Source organism: Sminthopsis crassicaudata, chromosome 4 (assembly GCF_048593235.1).
Source record: "Sminthopsis crassicaudata isolate SCR6 chromosome 4, ASM4859323v1, whole genome shotgun sequence".
NCBI classification, from domain to species: Eukaryota; Metazoa; Chordata; class Mammalia; order Dasyuromorphia; family Dasyuridae; genus Sminthopsis; species Sminthopsis crassicaudata.
In genome coordinates this window covers 302,654,238-302,676,584 of record NC_133620.1, presented here as the reverse complement: position 1 = coordinate 302,676,584, position 22,347 = coordinate 302,654,238, and the positions used below count along the sequence as shown (strand labels likewise).

The 22,347-nt window shown below is 34.8% G+C and overlaps 1 pseudogene; it reads left to right on the top strand.

Moving 5' to 3' along the window:
• Positions 1–758: 758 nt before the first annotated feature.
• LOC141566846 (phospholipid scramblase 2 pseudogene) lies at positions 759–2,867 on the top strand (annotated as a pseudogene).
• Positions 2,868–22,347: the final 19,480 nt, after the last annotated feature.

Genomic DNA, 22,347 nt, shown 5'->3' with positions numbered 1-22,347 from the left:
TGGAATGTCACTAAAGCAATCCTCAGAAAAATCATATCTCTACATGAACAAAATAGAAAATTAGCTAAAAACTAAGCAAAACTTAAGTAAGCTAAAAACTAGAGGACAAATAAGCTGGGAAAAAATAATTAGAAATAATAGATAAAACTAAAAGCTGATTATTTTAAATGATATAATAATCCAGCATTTGATAATGCAGAAAACATTTCTTAGGGGGGAAATTTTAATAAAATTTTTCTGGAAAAAATGGAAAACAGTGTGATAGAAATTAGTTTTAGATCAACACCTTATACTTTATTCCATAATGCATTTTAAATGAATATACAGTCTTAAAAGTTCAAACAAAAAAAAAATCATATGAGAAGAAGAGCATATAACTCTCATGACTATAAGTAGGAAATATATTCATAACCAAGCAAAGGATTAATTCCAATACAAAATATAAAATTGATAATTTTGATTATCTTAAACCTTAAAGCTTCTGCACAAACAAAATTAATGTACTTAAGATAAAAGAGGAAATGGGAATAAGCAGTTATATAAAGCATACTACATTCCAGACATTATGCTAAATACTTTTACAAATATCTCACTTAATTCTCATAATCCTGTGAGGTGGTTGCAAGTATTATACCCGTTTTGCAATTGAAGAAACGGAGACGAAAAGAGGTTGAATGATTTTCCAGGGACATATAGGTAGAGAAGTATCTGAGATTAAATTTGAACTCATGTCTTCCTGATTCTAGGCCCAGAACTCTATCTACGGCTGAGAAAGGAAACAATTAAATTGGAGGTGGGAGGAGGGGAGTCTTTGTATCAAATTCTCTATTAAGAGTTTGGCAACAATGAACAATATGAACAATGACTGCAACAATGTAAATCAAAGGGATGATCACATATAAAAAAAAAAAAATCAAAACTGAATGTTGCAAAATTATAAAGTGTAGGAGAGAGAGCGCCGGGGAGGAGATGGAAGGTGGACTGAGAAACCAGTTAACAGCCATGGACAAACAAGGCCCTCCACAACAATATGGGTATCCAGGTCCTGGGCCTGTTGGCGTTCCTAACTATCAACAACAACCACAGCCTGGATGGTCACAATGGGTTGCACCACCACCACCAATGAATTGTCCACCTGGACTGGAATATTTAAGTCAGATTGACCAATTAGTGATCCAACAGCAAGTTGAAATTCTGGAAGCACTTATAGGTTTTGAAACCAACAACAAATATGAAATTAAAAACAGCTTGGGACAGAGAATTTACTTTGCAGTGGAGGAAAATGACTGCTGTACTCGAAACTGTTTCGGTACCTTAAGACCCTATGTTATAAAGATTCTGGACAATTCTGGCAGAGAAGTGATTAATTTTAAAAGACCTTTGAGATGTGTTTCCTGTTATTTTCCCTGTTGCCTCCAGAAGTTGAAAATACAATCTCCTTCTGGTGTACCGATAGGTTACGTTACCCAAAACTGGCATCCTTTTCTGCCCAAGTATACAGTTCTAGATGAGAACCATCAGAAAGTACTGAAAATCGTTGGCCCATGTATGGTTTGCAGATGTTGCACAGACATTGATTTTGAGATAAAATCTCTTAATGAAAAGACTACAGTTGGAAAAATTACAAAACAATGGTCAAGAGTCATAAAAGAAATGTTTACGGATACTGATAACTTTTCAATTCAGTTCCCATTAGACCTTGATGTGAAAATGAAGGCTGTGATGTTGGGTGCTTGTTTTCTCATTGACTTCATGTTTTTTGAAAGAAGTGGAGATTCTAAATCTGGAAGAAAAGGAGTGTGGCATTAATTGGATGAATTGATCTTTGCATTCATTTAAAGAGTATTTTGGAACATCTGAATTGGAAATTTGATGGAATTTTAAAAATTTAACTCAAAAAGTGTACTGATAATTGTGAGATCTATAACAACATGGGCAACTTTATAATAATTTTTTTTTTCAAATTATAGAATATGGCCTTCCTTAGTTTCCTATCTGTAAAATGGGGAATTGGACAAAATTAGCTCTAGATTTATGATTCTTTGATCATATAAGTGACTTGCAAAAATATAATAAATCTGTTTTGAATAGAGAATGCTTGTTTTGAGGTCAATATGCAAGTTATGGTTGGCATTTAGATAAAAGTGACTACTATGTATATAAAATGATTATGGGCTATAATTTGTCTTTTTTCTTTGAAAAAAGTTGGTTCTTTGAAAAGTTTTCTGTGTAACTTATAGCTAGCTGAAAATACACATAATTCATTTTACAAGCACTAATGCAGTTTGGAAAATATATAAATAAAATAAGACAAAGTAGCATTTATTGACAAATACAGGGAAAAAAAAATTAATTATCTGATCTCTGAGGTAGCTATTGTGACTGCAGTGCCCTTTTCCAAAAAAAGGGGAAAAAAAAGCTTTAAGAAATCACTTTATTTTTATGTCTTTTATTATAGAGAAATGACTATTTTTCTTGTTTATATTAATTATTGGCAGCTCCTTAAGAGAGAGAGGGACAATCTTTTGATTTTTTTTTTTTTTTTTTTTGGATCCCTGGCATTTAGCAGAGTTCCTAGCATATTTTATAAATGTTTGTTGACCTATCGACTAATAATAAAGAACAACTGGAGGTCTGGGGTGGGGAAGGAAGGGTGGAGTCTGATCTGCTAGTTTTTCTCAACTGAGAGCAATTTTTTTATATGTTCATTTCTTTGTTCCTATTGAAATTGTCATGCCATTCACAAGTATTTACTTGTAACTTTCTGTTGGATTCCAGTTAATTTTCTGCTGTGTGAATTAAATTGTAAATATTATTTTACAATAAATAAACTCAGTTTATGTTTTATCTTTACAACAACAACAAAAAAAAAATTATAAAGTGTAACCATGGCTCAAAAGAAGAGCTATAAGAAGATAATCTCTCCCTCATCCCTTTGCAGATGGATGAGGTTAATAAGAGTTGCACATTATATATATTTTTAGAGTTTTTCAATATTTTGATCAGTATTCTAATTTTTCCTCTTTTTTTTGTCTTAAAATATTTTTTAACATGGTGTTGATCTGTGGGAAAGAATGGAATATCAAGGAAAAACTGTGGTTATGGATATCAAAAATATATTTCAAAAAAAAAACTGATTACATTTCTATTATAAGTCAAACATATAAATACTAGAGATATAAAGCAAGGCAAAAACAAATCTTTAAACCAATCTCTTCTTTCAAGCAGTTCACAATAAAATGGAGACAACATGCAAACAATTTTATACAAACTCACTTAACATTTATTAAACTTCTATGTTCTAGATACTATGTTAAGTTAAAATTGGTCTATCCTCTCAGGGAGCTCACAGCATAACTGGAGAAACAACATGCATGTACCAACAATATATGCACAGAATAAACCAGAGATAATCAACAGAGAGAAGGGATAGGAAAAGTTTCTTGTATAAAATGGGATATTACCTGGGAGATGAAGGAAGCCAAGGAAGCTAGGAAACAGAGATGAAGAGGGAGAATGACCCAGTCATAGAGGACAGCTAAAGAAAACAAACAGAATTAGGAAATGGAATTTTCTGTTCAAAGAATAGCAAGGATTATTGGATTGTTACTGAATTTAAAAGTACATGGAAGGAAGGAAGGTATAAGAAGGTAAGCAGCAAGATGGCTCAATGGAGAGAGAACTGGGTCTGGACTCAAAAAGAACTGAGTTCAAATTCATATACTGTGTGATCTTGAGCAAGTCACTGGAGAAGGAAATGGCCAAACACTCCAGTATCTTTGTCACAAAAATTACATAGTCAGCAATGTTGTCATGGGTTACAAAAAGCCAGACAAAACTTAAAAAGTAGGAAAGAACCAAGTTTTATAAAGAGAGGACTTTATATTTGGTTCTGGAAGTGCCACTGAGCCACTGTAGTTGATTAGAAGTGGTAGAGATGGTGTTTACATTGCCAGATTAATTTGACAACTGAGGTCCTAGAATGTGAAGAGATATTTGTAGGATACAAAGATAAGACAGAATCCAAATGTCTAGTAAGAAATAGATGTCCAATGCAAATAAGGAGATAGAAGCACCTAACTACTTTTTCATTTGTGGAGAATGAAATATCTTCTTGAGTCCTGAAAGGTATGACAGATTCTTGAACTACTATCAGTGACATTTGAAAGCATATGGAGATTGGGAGAAGCTATAGAAACTTAGAAGGAAAAATGTTTTGTGAGGGAAGAGTCAAGCATTGTGCAATCAGGAAGTAAACGGAGGCATTGTAGCCTGAGATTCCTGGATGTAATTTCTGTGAATAATCAGGGACTGCCTCATAGGTGATAACTCTGGTTGCATTGAGATCCCCATCATTAAGGAAAGATGACTCCTTTTCTGATTGGCTTTGTGTGTGATCTCATAGACCCTATTTAAGCTATGGGGAAAATGAAGTAGGTCTCTTTGACCAGTTCATCAGGAATTCACTAGGAGTCAGCAGGTCAGCCAGGGACAGGATGTGAACACATGAATAAAAGATCTTGAGTTTGTATGCAACTGTTCTCCAGCACTTGATGCCCTATCGTACATTTAAATGAATGTTCCATGAAATGGTGACCAGAGATCTCTGAAGACCTCAGACAGAGGTAAGCTTGGCAAAATTGGTTTAAGCACTGCAAAAGACAGTGACTGGAGATTTCTCTGAGGGCCAGGAATTAGGAGAGACTGTCAGTAGTGAATGCCATTATGGGCATTCACAAGTGGCACCAATGTGGGTGCATTGTAAATTGCCGGACCCCTTTTAGTAGATAAGGTACAATAGTTTCCCCACCAGGGAGGAAAGGCAGTGAAGCAATATGGATCTAGGTATATCTCTGATCAAGCTCGAGGATACGGCTATGCATGCAGCTCAAGTAAATAAGTTAAAGAGCCAGATGGATGATCTTTTAACAAAGATCACCTCTGAAGAAGAGCAGGGAGTTTGCTTTTAAACTTGGAGGCATTTACTCCCATGCCCATCAAATACAGTTCAGCAAGGAAAAAATTTAGAGATAATAGAGATGGTTGAGAGTATGGAGCAAAAAATACAAGAGTTAAAGGTTGAGTTAGAGATAAAACAAAAAAAATTACATTACAGACAATAAAAAAAGAGATAAAAGAATTATAGGCTGAATTACAGGCTGAATTAAAGAAAGGACAAAAAGTTAGGTTATAGTAGTTAGAACAGAAAGAATAAGAGTTCAGCCTACTGGCTGAAACTGAAAAGGAAAAAGAAGCTACTATATAGCAGTTAATAATGGAAGAACCAAGTGAATACTGTGGGTTAAAGAATCCCATACATTTTAAAACTAGGGAAGATTTTAATTTGAACAGTCAAATCAGGAAATATAAGGAAAAAAAAAAAAAAAACAAGCAGAAAGTTGGTGAACATACCACATGGAAGTTAACCAGAGAAATACTCTTTAGTTTAGTGTTTTTATTAGTTTATCTCATCTGCTACTGCCTTAAGGGATCTACAGGTGTAGTCATTTTACAGAGAAAAGAACTAATTACCCTCCTAAAGGGAAGGGGTTTAGTTCTTTTCATACACAAAACTTCAATTCTACCTACCACGAGTGCACCTTTGGGGAATTTCCTATTTCCTGATCCTCCTCAACTCCACCTTAGTGGGCAGGAGGAGGAGGAGGAGGAATGGGAGCATCGCCCATTAACCAGTTCTAATCCCCTAAATCTTCATTACAAAAAATCGGGATTTGGCTTCATAAAAGAGATTTATGGTGCCTTGAGGGCTGCAATTGTTACTGTGCTCCGAGAGGCTTTGACTTCACTCTAACGTGCTCAGTTAATTTCTAAGCAAGCCTGTGAGAGTAGGAGATTTCATTTAGAGAAAGTAGAATTTTGTGCCTATAGGACTATAAAGATATTCTCTGGAGAACTGAAACTTGTCTTTGTTCACTTTATAGATCTTTCACTTCCACACAGTTATCTTGATCACTTCACCCCTTGAAAGTGCTTATAAGACATTGTCTATATACTGATTAGGGAAACAGCTATTGTCCCACTCACTAATAGATGATGTGTGATCTGTGACCCAAGAGGAGAAGTAAAATCAGCGCTATTAATTCACACTCCTGGAATGCAATTTGGTGATAGTTATTCAAACTTTGACTTCCAGCAACAGAATTCAGGTATATTATGGACTGAAGCTACTACAGCTGAACTTCCTTTGCTCATTATCTATATGAATGGCATACCATTGAAAAGGTTGGTAGATATAGGTGCAGATGGTACAGCTATTAGAGATGCCAAATGGTCTAGTAATTGGCTAAAGATTACAGCAAACCTCTATATGTCTGGCATAAAAGGATCTATAGTAGCTAAAATTAGCTTCCCAGAAGCCCTTGCATTATCCCACACCCATTCTCTGGGAGGATAAAAGAGACAGCACTGGGCGCAGAGAGCAGATCGGCCTGGAGAAGGATAAGAGCTGGAGGAGATTCAGAGCCAGGATTCAAGAAGAAGACTCTGCATTGCATCAGGCGTGACGGGGCTCTCTGCAGGAAGGGAAGTCACTTCTAAGGACAAGAGTTAACAGCAACTGCCTGGAGACAACGGTTCATTACAGGAAGAAGAATCTGTAGGAAAGATTTGAGTAGACACAGCAGATCTCTTCCCAGAGAGCGATCCGGCAGCTTCTGGAGACGACAGCTCGCTACATTTGGCGTCCACACGTGGGGCAAGGACTTTTGCTTATCCTGACAAGAGGAGCTAGACCAGACCTTCGCAATTTGGCGAATCTCTTTGAGATGGGAATTTAAATATAAGACAGAAGTCTTTATTTATTTATTTGTTTGTTTGTTTGTTTATTTATTTATTTATTTATTTATTGATGGGGAAAGGTTCCCCATCAATTGGTGGGGAAGAGACATATTATAAAGTGAAAAAAATCGAACTTTCATTAGCAGAAGTTTTCATTTATTTTACAGTTGAAAGTTCCCCATCAATCAGTGGGGAAGAGACATTTTACAAAGTGAAAAAATTCAGACTTCATTAGATATAGGACAGGAGCAACTTAACCAAGAACACTTACAAACTTCTCTAAGTCCTTGAAATTCCCCTGAATTTGTTATTAAAAAGGAAATATGGAGAATGTTGATTGATTCTAGAAAAGTAAATGGAGATAATGGAAGTTCTTCAGCTTGGGCTTCTATCTCCTCAATTGCCTAGTGAATGATTTTTTTTGGATTAAGAATTATTTCTATTCTATCCCTCTAGATAAGGAGGATTGGAAGGGATTTGTCTTTTCAGTGCCCAGCATTAATTTGATCCTTATAAAAAGATTTGAATGGACAGTTTTATCACAGGGAATGAAGAATGACCCTACTATGTGTCAAATGCATGTGGCTGCTGATCTTACTTCTGTAAGAAAAGCATCTCCAAAAATTATGTTTGTTACCACCATTCTATGACATTTTAAGAAGAGACAGTGCTTTAGACTCACCATGCCAGCTTACAAGAAATTCTAGAGGTTCCAAGAGAGATTGAATTAGCTTTATCCAATATGGCTGAAAAAATAACTCACAAAGTATTGGAAATATCAGCTTTGGTTACAAAAGAGGCATTCACAGCAATTCATCAAGGAGACAGTATGATGAAGTGGGTGAACCTCTCAGCACAACCAAAACAAAATTTTATTCCTTACCCAGTGACTGTGGCTAGAATTTCAATATAAGCCATTAAGAGAGTAGTACAACTATCTGGGACAAGACCTGGAAAAATATACACCTCTTATACCAATGCACAAATTGATGTGTTTGTGAAACCATCCCAGAGTAGAAAAATTTATTGGCCACAGCTCCAAGTCTTGCACATGGGTATGTAAATATAATTTTTGATTCAGCTTATTCAGTAGATGTGGTACAAAGAATTATCACAGTCCAAATAAAATTTGTAGTTTCTAATATATAATATCAGCTCTTCAAAGAATTTCGAGAGCAAGTGTGAAAGTATTCAGGTAAATATTATATCCTGCGTGTCCATTTTCATAGTGGACTTTCAAATCCTATCTTTTATCATCAGGCTGCTAGAGCTTTACATGTGAAAATTGTGATAACTAAAGAGGAAGCTAGGAGCATAGCAAAAGGCTGTACAGCTTGCCTCTCTTTTCATTCTCCTATGCTCACTCCAGGACAAAACCCTTATGGTTTGCTTTATGGCAAATGGACATCACTCATGTTAAGAGGCAGAGCATCTATGTAACCATGGATATACATTCTCAATTCCTTATTGCTTCACTCCAATCAGGACAAGCAGTCAGGCATGTGATCAGGCATCCTTATCATTATTTTTCCGTTGTAGGAATCTCACATGTACTTAATACAGGTAACGCACCAGCTTGACTTTTGAAAAGGAAACCCCAAAACTCAGAAAAATCCTTAAAGGAGAAAACCTCCTTTTACTCTGCTTCAGGGAGGGGACTCCATCCCAAGCACAAACAGTTTCATCTTTATTATCTGGGTGGGGACGGCTCAGTCCCAAAACCCATTGAATTCAATTCAAATTCTAACCCTGGCTGAAACTCAGCCAGGAGCCAGTCTGGGACTCCACCTACAGGCCCCTTTAGCTAAATTTCTCATTATAAGAGAGCCAAGCTGGAGTCCCCTCTTTGCAGAGGATCTAAACATGCCATCACCATGCCTGGCACCAAAGACCCTCTGCCCACTGGAATCCTATTTCTAGTTCCCTTTTATCTCTACCTTCACCTTTTAGTAATTAGATTTTAACTTTACTTCCAAACCCCAAAATAAACTTCTTTTATCAATCTAGGATTTTGGGTCTGTAAATTCCTTTACAGGGGACTCTTGTGCTGCCACTGGACCTCATTTAACTCTGTATCCTTGCACCGAATCCAAAGGGGTTGCAGGGGAGCTCTATTTGACTCCCTGTACCTCGAGCCTGCCATTAGACCTCAATTAAACCCTAATTTCATTTAGGTACCCCAATTCTAGACTTCATCACTTTGATTCCTGAGGAAAGGTTAGAACAAAAGAGATAGAAAGAGAAGAAATATCTAGAAAAGGAAATGGTGGTTGCTCAGCTTCATTGTGGACAATGGCAGCTATGTGGTACAATAGATGGAGTATTAGACTTAGAATCAGGAAAACTTGAGTTCAAATCCTATCTCAGACAACTACAGGTACTACTAGCTCTTTGACCTCAAGGAAGTCATTAAACCTTCCAATCCTTGGTTTCCTAAACTGTAAAGTAAGGATAATAGTTCATACCTTATAGGGTTGTTTTGAAGACCAAATAATAATATTTTAAAGCACTTTACAAATCTCCAAGTGTTATATAAATACTAGCTATCTTATATTGTTGTTGTTTTTATTAAATAGGTTATACCTGAATACCTCTATTTCTCATTTTTGCACATTTAATTAATTGATAGAACAGAGAATATTGTAGTTGTCATTTGATAGTATAGCAAAACATTTAATATAAAGTATTTGTTATTTTTTTTATGAAGCACTGGAAATATATAAACAAGATACACTCACACGATGAAGGGAAACCCATAATTTGCTGAACTGGGGCACATGCCATGAAGCTGAATGTGTACTTTAGTTCCTTTAGTAGGATTTGCATGTTCTCTGAACCCTTACAGAAGGGTTTGATATTGATATTAATATTGATAATTTCTATCAGTGGGGATGATGTCAAAGATGTGTGGCTATAGAGTTACAAGAAGTCACCTACTGAAGGTTGGAAAATTTGGATATATATGAATTAGATACAAATAGGATGATGAAGAAAAGCCTATATTTGCTGGACTAGTGCAAATGGTTAATGTATATAGAGCTTCTCTCTCTTGGAGAAGAAAAGGGGATTTCTCTCCCTTCCCCTTCCCTCTCTCATCTCTACCACCTTCCAACTATGTCACTGAAAAGCACATGTAAGCAAAGGCATGTGCTTCCCAGACTATCCAGAATCCCTGACTGCTTCCTGCTTTCTGTTGTCTTCCCTAAACATAAGCTAACAACTTACAAATCTTACATACAGAAACTACCAACAGCCTTGGAAGGGGATAGAGTGCAGGTAGTGATCAATGATAATAGACAAAAGAGACTTCTTTTTGTGCTGATACTATTGACATAGTGAATGCTCCCCAAACCTGCAGAATTTCTATTAAGAAGGGGAATAGGTGGCAGCCTCACATAGTGATGTAAAAGAAGACAAAGGCAAAAACTATTTGGACTAAAAGCAGAGTGGCTGTGGTGGTCCAATGAAGCCAATTATAATTTTTTTTTTTTTTAATATGATGACTACAAAGAAGATTGTGCTGAAGTTCAAATGTGTTGAACTCAACTGTTCTTCTAAATTATATTTTAACCTGTCATATTAAAGTGGATCTGAAAGGGACTTTGGAGATCATCTCCAACTCTCATCTTACTGATAAGGAAATCAAAGAGAATTTAAATTAGTTGTTCAAAATCAGATAACTTAATTTGTAGAAAAGCTACAATTAGAACTCTTCTTCAAACTCTTTGTGCTATGTTGTTAGTCAAAGTCTATAAAATCATTAGGGCAAGCCACCTTATTGTATTATATTTACAAAAAAAAAAAAAACTTTAATAAAGTTGAGAAATAGAGAAGATATGGTACCTTTAAAATTCCACACAAAAAATATTTAACTTTGAAATTATGTGCTTAACTTTCAAATGTAACAAGCACCTATGAGCCCCTTCTACCTTGATTGACTCAAATTTAGACTAATTTTTATATACCGTATTAAATAATCATAATGACATTTATTGGAGGTGGAAGTGAATTCTCCATGTTAGTCCTGCTTTTGTTGACTTTAAGTTGAACTCTGCTTTCATTAAAAACATGAAGATCTTTATGTAGGATTTGTACTAAAAATATGCAATTCTTTGGAGTGATATGTTTTGCTAAGATTATACAGTTAATTAGTAGCAAAGCTAGAACTAGATCCAGAACCTTGTTATCAGACTTCTAGTCTAGTGGGGGGGGGGGGGGGTTTCTACTCAAATACACTAGACTTTTAAATGACCTTTATAGAATATATATATTTGAAATATTCTTTGAAGGAGCTTCTGGCATTTTGTTTATATGCTTTCCTACTCCTCAGCCCTACTACAATTTTCATCTTACTATGGCAGTCCTCAGGCAGTCACCACTGTCCCAGAAGATTATCTGTGGACCCAGAATGACACTTGGAAGACAATCATAGAATGTGATCTAAACACCTCATTACATGGGCCTCCAATGGAGTAAGATAAGTTTGGGATAAACTAAAAAAGAAAGATGAGACATAGGATACAACTTGAGGGGATGACCAGTAATTGATTAATACAGGGAGAGGAAGATAAAAAAGAAAAGCCATAGTGGTAACAGTGGGAGACAGATGAATAGTGAAGCTCACAGTCACCAATAGATATTGCAGAGGAATTGAGTATGGGACTACTCTTTCATGTAAGTAGCTGGTAGGGGCTGGATGATGAGTGGTAATTCCTTCTTTCCCCAAGTTCACCCTGAATCTAATGGGTGTAGATGCTGTAGTTTAGCCTGATGGTGGCCAGTCACTTGTAATATTCCCACTAAAGTGTAATTGGGAAATATTTAACAAAAGAAATAAAAATACAATAGAACATGGTTAATGTTAATATATGGTTTTTAAGTCAATATACCATCTACAGAGATGGTGAATTTCTTATGCCTTGTTTCAAGTTTGATACTATTTGTCTAAGATACAAATCAAGTAAGTGTTAGAATGAATGAAACAAGGAAATAAAAATATAAACAAATTTTAATGAAAATTGGCTATATAATGTGATTAAAAGGATATTCTAACATACATTGTACATAATATATAGAAAAATATCACCATTCTAACACTTATATTCTCTTCTTCAGTATCATCCTCCCTTCTCACACTTTCTCACTTATCATGTCCTTTGTCCAATTTAGTTATTTCTGTCTCCATAACATTTCTGGAGTCTTATCTTTCTTCCCATTCACAAAGTACAAGTCTGACTCTCATTGATTGACCAATAATAGGTCTCAGGCCAAGGTTGACCTCAGGTTGGTCATTGTTCAGGTTCTGATTGACTCACAGTGAAAGCAAATAGCAATCATTTCTATTTTGTCTAGAAACCCTAATGGTCTTCACTTATATGTGAAAGAGGTCATTCTTTGCCTCTGTTACTACCTAACCTTAATCACTGAATAGGAGTGGTCTGTTTGACAATGACACTATTAAAGACCTTAGCTTAAAAAGGCCAAAGTATCACATTGAATCCTGATCTAGCCACTAGACCCAGATGGCTCTAAAAGGAAAAGTGAGGTAGGTGACTCACTTAAATCCAATTCACTTACATGTCATGGCATCACTTCTCTGATATCATGGTTCTCTTCAAGAAGGAAGGACAAACAACAATAAGATTATTGTTTAATATAAAGCAGTCCCCACTAAGTTATTTTAAATGCTGTAAGAGTGGACTTTGAGCAGTAATTCTGATGTTTCACTAGGTGGTGATCAAAACCAGTGTAATTACAACTGCATTTCAGCAATGTCTCAATGTGGTTTAGCTGTATTGTAGAAATGGCCCCATCTGCTTTCTATTTAGAGGGTTTTTTTTCCCCCCATCTAGGTCATAGATTCTGTTTTTTTTTTGTTTTTGTTTTTTTTTTTTTTTTCTGAGGCTGGGATTAAGTGACTTGCCCAGGGTCATACAGCTAGGAAGTGTTAAGTGTCTGAGACCAGATTTGAACTGGGGTCCTCCTGAATTCAGGGCTGGTGCTCTATCCACTGCACCACCTAGCTGCCCCTAGGTCATAGATTCTTAGTAATTATGAATTTATCAATAAAATTATTTAACATATATATAAATATTTAAATATATAAAAACAGTTGAGCAGATCACATGATTTAAAATTCATAAATATATCAATATAGCTTATTTAAAAATCTAATATTTTATATACTACAATACAATAAATTTAATATTTTAAAAAACTTTTAAAATTTTTACTATGCTTACATGAACTGATGCTGATGAAATGAGCAGGACCAGGAGATCATTATATATTTCAACAACAATAATATATGATGATCAATTCTGATGGACGTGGCCCTCTTCAACAATGAGATGAAGCAAATCAGCTCAATAGAGCAGTAATGAATTGAACCAGCTACATCCAGTGAAAGAACTCTGGGAGATGACTATGAACCACTACATAGAATTCCAATCTCTCTATTTTTGTCTGCCTGCTTTTTTTATTTCCTTCACAGAGTAATTGTACACTATTTCAAAGTCTTGATTCTTTTTGTACAGCAAAATAACTGTTTGGACATGCATACATATATTGTATTTAATTTATACTTTAACATATTTAACATGTATTGGTCAACCTGCCATCTGGGGCAAGGGGTGGAGGGAAGGAGGGGAAAACTTGGAACAAAAGGTTTTGCAATTGTCAGTGCTGAAAAATTACCCATGCATATATCTTGTAAATAAAAAGCTATAATAAATAAATAAAAATTAATTAATTTTTTAAAAGTTTACTATGATATCACTCTCCTATTCCAAGTTTCTCCTCACAACTGTCCATCTTCCATTTGGCTGTCAAATTGATCTTTCTAATGTACATGTTTGAATATTTCCTTATTCAATAAAATCCAGTGGTTTTATATTACCTACAGGGTCAAAATATAAGCTCCTTTGACATTTAAAGTCCTTTATAATCTTTTCCCCTACTGTCTTTCTGGCTTTTTATATTTTATTGACATATTCCTTTACCCTCATGTGTAATCTAATCAAAGACAATGGCCAAGATTTTATTCTTGTGCAAACATAGCAAATTTTCTTTTTTTTTTAATTTAATATTTCCTCCCAATTACATGCAAAAATTATTTTTAACATTCATCTAAAAAAATTTTAGTTCCAAAATTCTTTCACTGTATTAGGAAGACAATTTGATAAAGGTTATACATGTACAAACAAGAAAAATACATTTCCAAGCTTGACATGTTATAAATGAAAACATAACTTCCTCCCAAAAAGAAAAAAAAAAGTATTAAAAAGGCATGTTTAATCTGCATTCAGATTCTGTGATTTCTTTCTCTGGAGCCTTGGATTATTGTATCGCTGAAGTCGTTCATTGTACAATACTGCTGTAATTATATACAATGAATGTTCCCCTGATTCTGTTCATTTCACTTTGCATCATTTGATGTAAGTTTTTCCAGGTTTTTCTGAGAGCATCTTGCTCATCATTTCTTATAGTACAACAGTATTCCATCACTATCATACACAACTTGTTTAGCCATTCTCAGTTGACGGGTGTCCCCTTAACTTCCAATTCTTTGTCACCACAAAAAGAGCTCAATGAATATTTTTGTACATATAGGTTCTCTTCTACCTCCCCCAGCCCCACCCCTTTTAAAAGTCTACTTGGCAAACAGACCTAATAGTGGAACCAAAGTATGCATAAATTTATAATTCTTTGGGCATAAATCCACACTGCTCACCAGAATAGTTGAATCAGTTCACAATTCCACAAACAATGTGTCTCAATTTTCCTATATCCCCTCCAACATTTGTCATTTTTCTTTATTCTCATGTTCACCAATCTGGTAGGTGTGGAATCATATCTCAAAACTGTTTTAATTTGTATTTCCCTAATCATAGTGATTTCAGAGTTTTTTAAAAATGATTATAGTTAGCTTTGATTACTTATCTGAAAATTATCTAATTATATCATTTGACCATTTGTTAGTTATCCTTTGTTTCCAAAGAGGACCATGACATCAGGAAGGTGATGCCATGACATGCAAGTAAATTGGATTTAAGTATGGGAGAGCCTCACTCACTTGCTTCACTTTTCCCTCCAGAACCATCTAGGTTTAATGGACAAATATAGAACAGGCTGACTGGAGATGGTAATTCAGTTCTTACCTGGCTACACTATTTTGGGACTTCTTTGACTGATATTCCTCAAGTTGTCAGAATAACCCCTAGTTCTTAGCAGCCTTGGGACTCTATTTTACCACTTTCCTCAGCTCTTCTGATTAGAGGATAGGGCAACTCCAAAGCCTCCAGTTAAGGAGGGAGTTTAACTTAGACCATCTCACCTGGCTGTATTACTATATATTATCCCCATTAGATTGTAAGTTCATTGAGGTCAGAGACTGGCTTTTCCTTGTTTTTTATTTTTTTGGTTTTCTTTCCCATCCTTAGTTCTTGGTACAATGCCTAGCACATTAATAGGCATTTAATAAATGTGTATTGACCGTTGCCTTTCTTCACAAAACAGGTCTGGCCATGTCTCCTTTCCATAAATTTTGGTGTAAAATTTTAAATCCCCATTTTGGCTCTTGTAAAGTCCTTCATGATCAGCCTTCCTTTTACCTTTCCATTCTTCATCTATTTTGCTTTGCAAGAGCACAAGCAGATCCCTGGAGTGGGTATGGTTTCTAGGCTGACTTGGGAAAGTCTGCATAGAACAGAGGTAGTATTAGCAGCTCAATGTCACTATCCCCATAATTCTCAAAATCCTTGCCCAGGATACTTCATCTCCAACCTCTATATCTTTGCACTGACTGTCCCCATGCCTGAAATATCTCCCTCCCCATATCTATTTATTTCTGCTAAAGGAATCACCATGCTTATAGTCCCTTAGATTTATAATCACCTAATGAGCAAGAGGCTGAGGTAAGATTTAAACTTGAGTATTTCTTTTTCCAAGTCCAACATTTTGTTGTAATTCGTAGCTGCCAAAACTTAGTTGCCAAATCTATTTGTTTCCTCTCCAATCTTCATCCTTGATCTCTTTGCCATCTTTGACACTGTCATTTTCCTCTCTTGAATATTCTCTCTTCTCTAATTTTTTTCTGATATTATTCTTTCCTGTTTCTTCCTGTACTTATCTGACAGCTCCTAATAAGTCACCTTTGCTAGATCCCATGAGTGTTCCCCAAGGGTCAATCAACCTTACTTTCTATAATATTTCACTTAATTGCATTATTTTCAAAAGATTCAATTATCATCTCTATGCAGATGATTCTGGAAGGAAGGAAAAGAAGAAAAGGAAGAAAGAGGAAAAGAAGAAAAAGGAAAGGAACAAGAGAGAGAAGGAGAAAATAGGGAGGAAAGAAATATTTATAGATAGATATGATAGTCATTTATATATGTATGTATATATGTAGATATCTCCAGATAGTACATACATAATATTATATATGTTACATATATCTGTAAATTATAAATACAGAAATATATACACACAGACATATATACACATACCTATATAGGTTTATTCATTTTAACCCATTTTCACACAAATAGGTCTATGTTATCTGAGTACGATTACCAACATTAAAGTTACATTCAAAAACGTTAAATGATTTGACTCACATGTGCAAAACTGTAGCAGCTCTTTTTATAGTGCCAAGAAATTGGAAACTGAGTGGATGCCCATTAATTGGGAAATGGCTGAATAAGTTATGGTGTATGATTGTAGGAATATTATTGTTCAATAAGAAATAATCAGTAGGATGATTTTAGAGAGACCTGAAGAGACTTAGATGAACTGGTGTTAAGTGAAGTGAATAGAACCCAAAGAACATTGTACATAGCAGCAACAAGATTATATGATGATCAGTTCTGATGGATGTGCTCTTTTCAACAGCGAGGTGATTCAGGCCAGTTCCAATGATCTTGTGATAGAGCCATCCCCAAACAGAGGACTGTGGGGACTGACTATGGATTGCATCATAGCATTTTCATTCTTTTTGTTGTTGTTTGCTTGCATTTTGTTTTCTTTCTCATTTTTTTCCCCTTTTTGATCTAATTTTTCTTGCACAGCATAATTGTGGACATATATATATAAAGAATTGCATATGTTTTGCATATAAACAACAAAAAGATATGTTCCAAAGTCCTATACATAAGAAAATATTCATAGCAGCTGTTATGAACCAGATCAGACTTCAGTTGTGTTGTAGTTCAAGTTTTTGATTGAAACAAAATAAAATATCCAAAGATGATTTAGCAGTTAACATAAGGAGCTACATTTAACAAGAATATGGAAAGATATTTAGCCAGGCTATAGCATTGATTCAACTGGGCCAGCTTCCTTTCCTATACAGAAGGTAGGGGTCAAAACTAAACAGCCTCATTTGCTAGATTTTGTACTTTGATAACTATAAAGTTACAGCCAATAAAAACCTTTCCTTTTTACTACATGATTAGAGGACTAGAACCTGTCTGTGAATATTCCAAAGTATTCATGGACTGTGCACATGCTCTTAAAGATTGGACCCATTGTTTGGTCTCCTGTTAAAATAAGAACATAGATCTAACACCTATTCCTCTAGATTTTCCCCCTTAGAGTTAGTTCATAAGCAACTCTCAGCAAACATTCCATAATTAATCTTATCCTATTGATCTACTTTCTTTTGATTATATTCCTTTAATATTTTTCATTTTTATTTCTATAGATTTTCATTTGCTGAGAGATTCAAGACAAGTGGCAACACATCTATTTATACCTTGTTTCTTTATAAGCTATGCAGTATCAAGGCTATCTTTTTACATCTTTGGTGTTAGGTAGGGATTTTATTGATGCTGAAATTGGCATATAACATTTATTTGATGAAGAGGCAGTCAATTAACAAGTAGTTTTTGAATAAGGGTGATGGGCATTACTAGATATATTGGGAATATCCACAACACTTAAAATATGCCCTTTGGAAGAGGATTCTGGGAAGATGGTAAAGTACATCAGAAAATTTCAAACTTTCTAGATATCTCCCATAAACCAAGCCTCAGGGCAAACAAAAAATGGCTAAAAACAAATAGGAGTTGAGGCAGTTGTTTGAGTCAGGAAAGATTGAGGGAATCTTTACTGTCTAACTGTGCTGCTGAGGTGCAGCCTTGGGTGAGAAAGAACCAGTTTAGACTTGGTACATGCAGAAGCAGTGGGGCTAACATGTTATTGGTTGTAGGCATTGAGAGGAGCAGGAAATTCTTGATTTTGGGCTCCAGGCCAGAGGGAAGAATTGAAGGAGGATCTGGGACCAGAAGTTCCATTCCTATACCCCCTATTTCTCCCCCTCCTACTTCTCCCACACACAGGACAAGAAGAAGTGTTTACACTGAGCTCTTTTTTTTTTTTTTTTTTTTTTAAATAATAGTAATAATAAGCAGGTTAAGGAGAAAGAACCCAACCATAGAAAGCTACTATAGGAATAGGGAGGACCAGGATTCATCTTCAGAGGATGGATGATACTGAAGTTTAAATAAAAGCCTCTCCTATACCAAAGAGCAACATTAAATGGTTATGTACACAAAAAGAATTCATTTAAATCAGGACTTTAAAAATCAAATGACAGAAATTGAAGAAAAATAAAAAACAAACAAACAAACAAAAAATTTTAACAATCCAAGTAAAACAAGAAGAGTATGAAAAGAAAGTCAGTCACCCTGAAAAGGAGATCCACAGTCTTAAGGAAGAAAATGAATCTTTGAAAATTAGAATTGGGCAAGGGAAAGTTGCAAAGTTAAAGGAGACCAAGAAATAAACAGAACATAAAGAATGAAAAAATAGAGGAGAATGTGAGACATCTCACCAAAAACAAAACAAAATAAAACAAACAAAACAAACAAACAAACAAAAAACCCACAATAGATCTAGAAATCAGATCATGAAGAGAAAACATAAGTATAATTGGGTTACCTGAAAGTTATAACCAAAAAAAGAATCTGACTACAATAATATAAGAAAAAAATTAAAGAAAATTGTCCTGAAGTGGTAGACCAAGAGGGGAGAGTAGAAATAGACAAAAATCCACTGATCACCATTTCAAAGATATTCTACAAGGAAAACCTATAGAAATATTATGCTAAATTTCAAAACCTCCAGATCAAAGAGAAATTTTACAAGCACCAACATCAACAAAACAATTCAAATATGCTGGAGCCACAATCATACCTATAAGCTGTTACAATAAAAAACCAAAGGTCTTGTAATACTATATATTGAAGATTTAAAGAACTAGAGTTGCAGCTAAAAATATTATCTTCAGCAAAATTAAGTATAATACTGACTAAAAAAAAAAGAATATTAAATGAACTGCTAGATTTTCAGGATTTTGTGGCAAACAAACATGAACTTAATAGAAATTTTGATTTCTAAAAGTAAACATCAAAGACTAATTTCAAGGGACTCAATAAGGACAGACTTTATGTTTATATATGGAAATAAAACCATATGTTTAATAATGTCATTAGTAAATAAACTGTTTAAAAGAAAGATTGGGGTAGAGCTGAGTGTGGTGTGTTTCTAAAAAAGTAAAATCATGTAAGAAAAGGTAAAAACAGTAATCATGTTATTCAAATAAAATGCAAAAGCAAGAATTGACATAAAGGAATTAAATGGGGGTCAGGGCTTATAATTCTGAAATTCTTCTTACATTGAGAATGGTTTAGAAAGGGGATATTACATATATATCCAGAAGATATAAAACCCTCCAAAATTTATAAAATAATATATGGAGGATGTGTAGATTAATGAGGCTGTGATAAGGTATATAAACTAATGGGAATGGTATAAAGAGGGAGGGAAAGCGTTGGGGGAGATAATAAGGAAGCAATCCTGGGGGTAAGGGGAAGTTAAGTAATAGCAAGGCAAACTAGTGGATAGAAGTAAAATAGAAAAGTTAGCAGGGATAGAAAACAAGAAATTTACACAAACACAGTGACAATGATCAGAAGTAGATTTATTAGACAAAAGTAAAAGTAAGAATAATAATCATTGATCTCAAAGTGAAAGTTTAAAAAAGATGCAATCAAAAGAGAAAAATACATTGTCAGCCATCATACTACAGTTTTAGATATATATGTGTGTACATATATATGTATACATATATATATATATATATATATATATATATATATATATATATATATGCATAGATACATAAATATATCTGTGCTTACATGTAGTCTGCTTAGGAGAAATTGGGGTAGGGTGGAAAAAAGAATAAAATAAAAAGTGCACTGCAGAGAATAAAAGAAAAGCTATAAGGAAGCAAAGATGGACACTTCTGAAGACACTATGTTCTATTATTACATGCTTTCTTGATATGGAAATTTATTATTACATATTTCTTATGTTCTATATATATAATATATATAGTTAAAGTTATGGCTTCTACTCTCAATGGATTTACAATTAAGTAAGAGAAATTTAATAGCAAATGACATTGTATAGCTGGATGTCCCTGTGGTTGAAAGTACTAGGCCTGGTTTCAGAAAGACTTCCTGAGTTCAAATATGGCCTCAGATATTTGCTAGGTGTGTAATCCTGAGCAAATCATTTAATTGTGTTTGCTTCAGTTTCCTCATCTGTAAAATGAGCTGGAGAAGGAAATGGCAAACCACTGCAGCATTTCTTCCAAGAAAACCCCAAATGGAGTCATGAAGAACTGGATATGACTGAACAATAACAAATGTTAGATATATGGATCCACAAAGTTCCATTTCCGTAATCCCGTTCATGCCATTTTAGCAAGAATTAGCTTTCAATTCTGATGTTAATTAAAAAGTTATTTGGATGGTAGAAATACAAAAAGATTCAGTGGATCCAAGCTTCAAAATTGTTAAGATTTCATTTCTTAAGTATGCTTTATATGACTTCACATGTACAATTGATATTGTCTTGCTTACCTTCTCAATGGGTGAAGAGAAGCTAGAGGGAAGGAGAGAATTGGGCATTTTGTATCAACAGAGCATGCTGATAAACTCTATGCATGTGTCAGTCCCCACAGAGAACTAACTCTCTATAAGTATTGTTACATAGTAGCAATTCTTAACTTTCTTTTTTTAGTCATATTCCAGACATAGTCTGGTGAAACCTATGGACACGTTAGAATGTTTTTAAATGCACAAAACAAAATACATAGAATTACATAACAAATCAATTACATTGAAATACAGATATCAAAACTTTTTTAAAAAACAAACTCACAAATGAGCAGAACCAGAAGATCATTGTACATAGCAACAATAAGATTATACCATGGTCAATTCTGATGAACACTAACCCTAACCCTTTTTAACAATGAGATGATTCAGGCCAGTTCCAATGATCTTGTGATGAAGAGAGCCATCTACACCCAGAGAGAGAACTGTGGGAACTGAGTGTGGATCACAATATGGCATTTTCACTTTTTGTTGCTGTTTCTTGAATTTTATTTTCTCATTATTTTTCCTTTTTAATTTGATTTTTCTTGTGTAACAAGATAATTGTATAAATATGTATACATGATGCAAACTGAGATCTTTTGGGGGAAAACAATGGGGGGTGAATCCTAAAATTATCCAAACTCTCCTCTGAAAGAAGCCCACCCTTCAGGGAAGCCCAGTTGGGTGGTCTCATTCAGTTGGAGATCATAACCAGGGACATGGTTGCACCTTGAATTGAGTTGAAGATTAGTCCAGAACCACTCTGAGTAGCTCAGTAATCTCTTTTCAATTAGAGATCTAGGCCTGGGGCGTTGTCAATATTGAGTGAATCTCATTCAATTTTGAATTAAAGTCCCAAGCTTCAGATAGCTAATAAAGACAACTCTGAACCCCAAATCTTTGCAGACATCCTAAACAGGACTTTGCCAACTGTTGAAAATATCTTCTCAGTGAAACACAATTTTGCTATATTCCTTGCCCACTAAGAAGTCTGTCTTCCTAGCAAGCTGGCTTCTCAGTGCCAATAAATCCCTTTTTGTGATACAGATTTCAGGTTTGTAAATTCTTTCGCATAAGACCTGTGCCTCTGACCAGAGGGAATTCCCCACCCCAATTCTTGTACCTCATCATTTGCACTTCATCTCTTCTTCCGTCAATACTCTTCACAATGCACATCAGAAGCTTGCTTTTTTTTGTGTGTGTGAAGTAATACTGTAGTGAAACAATTCATGCTACAAATAATACTCTGCCAAGCAAGATTAGAATCAGAATTAGAACACTACAATATAAAAGTTGGTGAGCTCCTACTGAATTTTTTTTTTTTAGGAAATGACCTAACCAGAGGTGCTTCACTCTTCTGGACTTTGCCACCATGCTTTCTCTTTCCCTTCTTTCTTTCCTTCCTTCCTTACTCTCTCCCTCTCTCCCTCCATTCCAAATAAACAACAATAACAAAAAGGTGAAAATGCTATGCTTTGATCCACATTTAGTCTTCTCTCTCTAGATGTGGATGCCATTTTCCAACCTGAGTCTACTGGAAATGCCTTGGATCACTGCATTATTGAGAAGAGCATCATAGTTGGTCATAGTTAGTCATCAC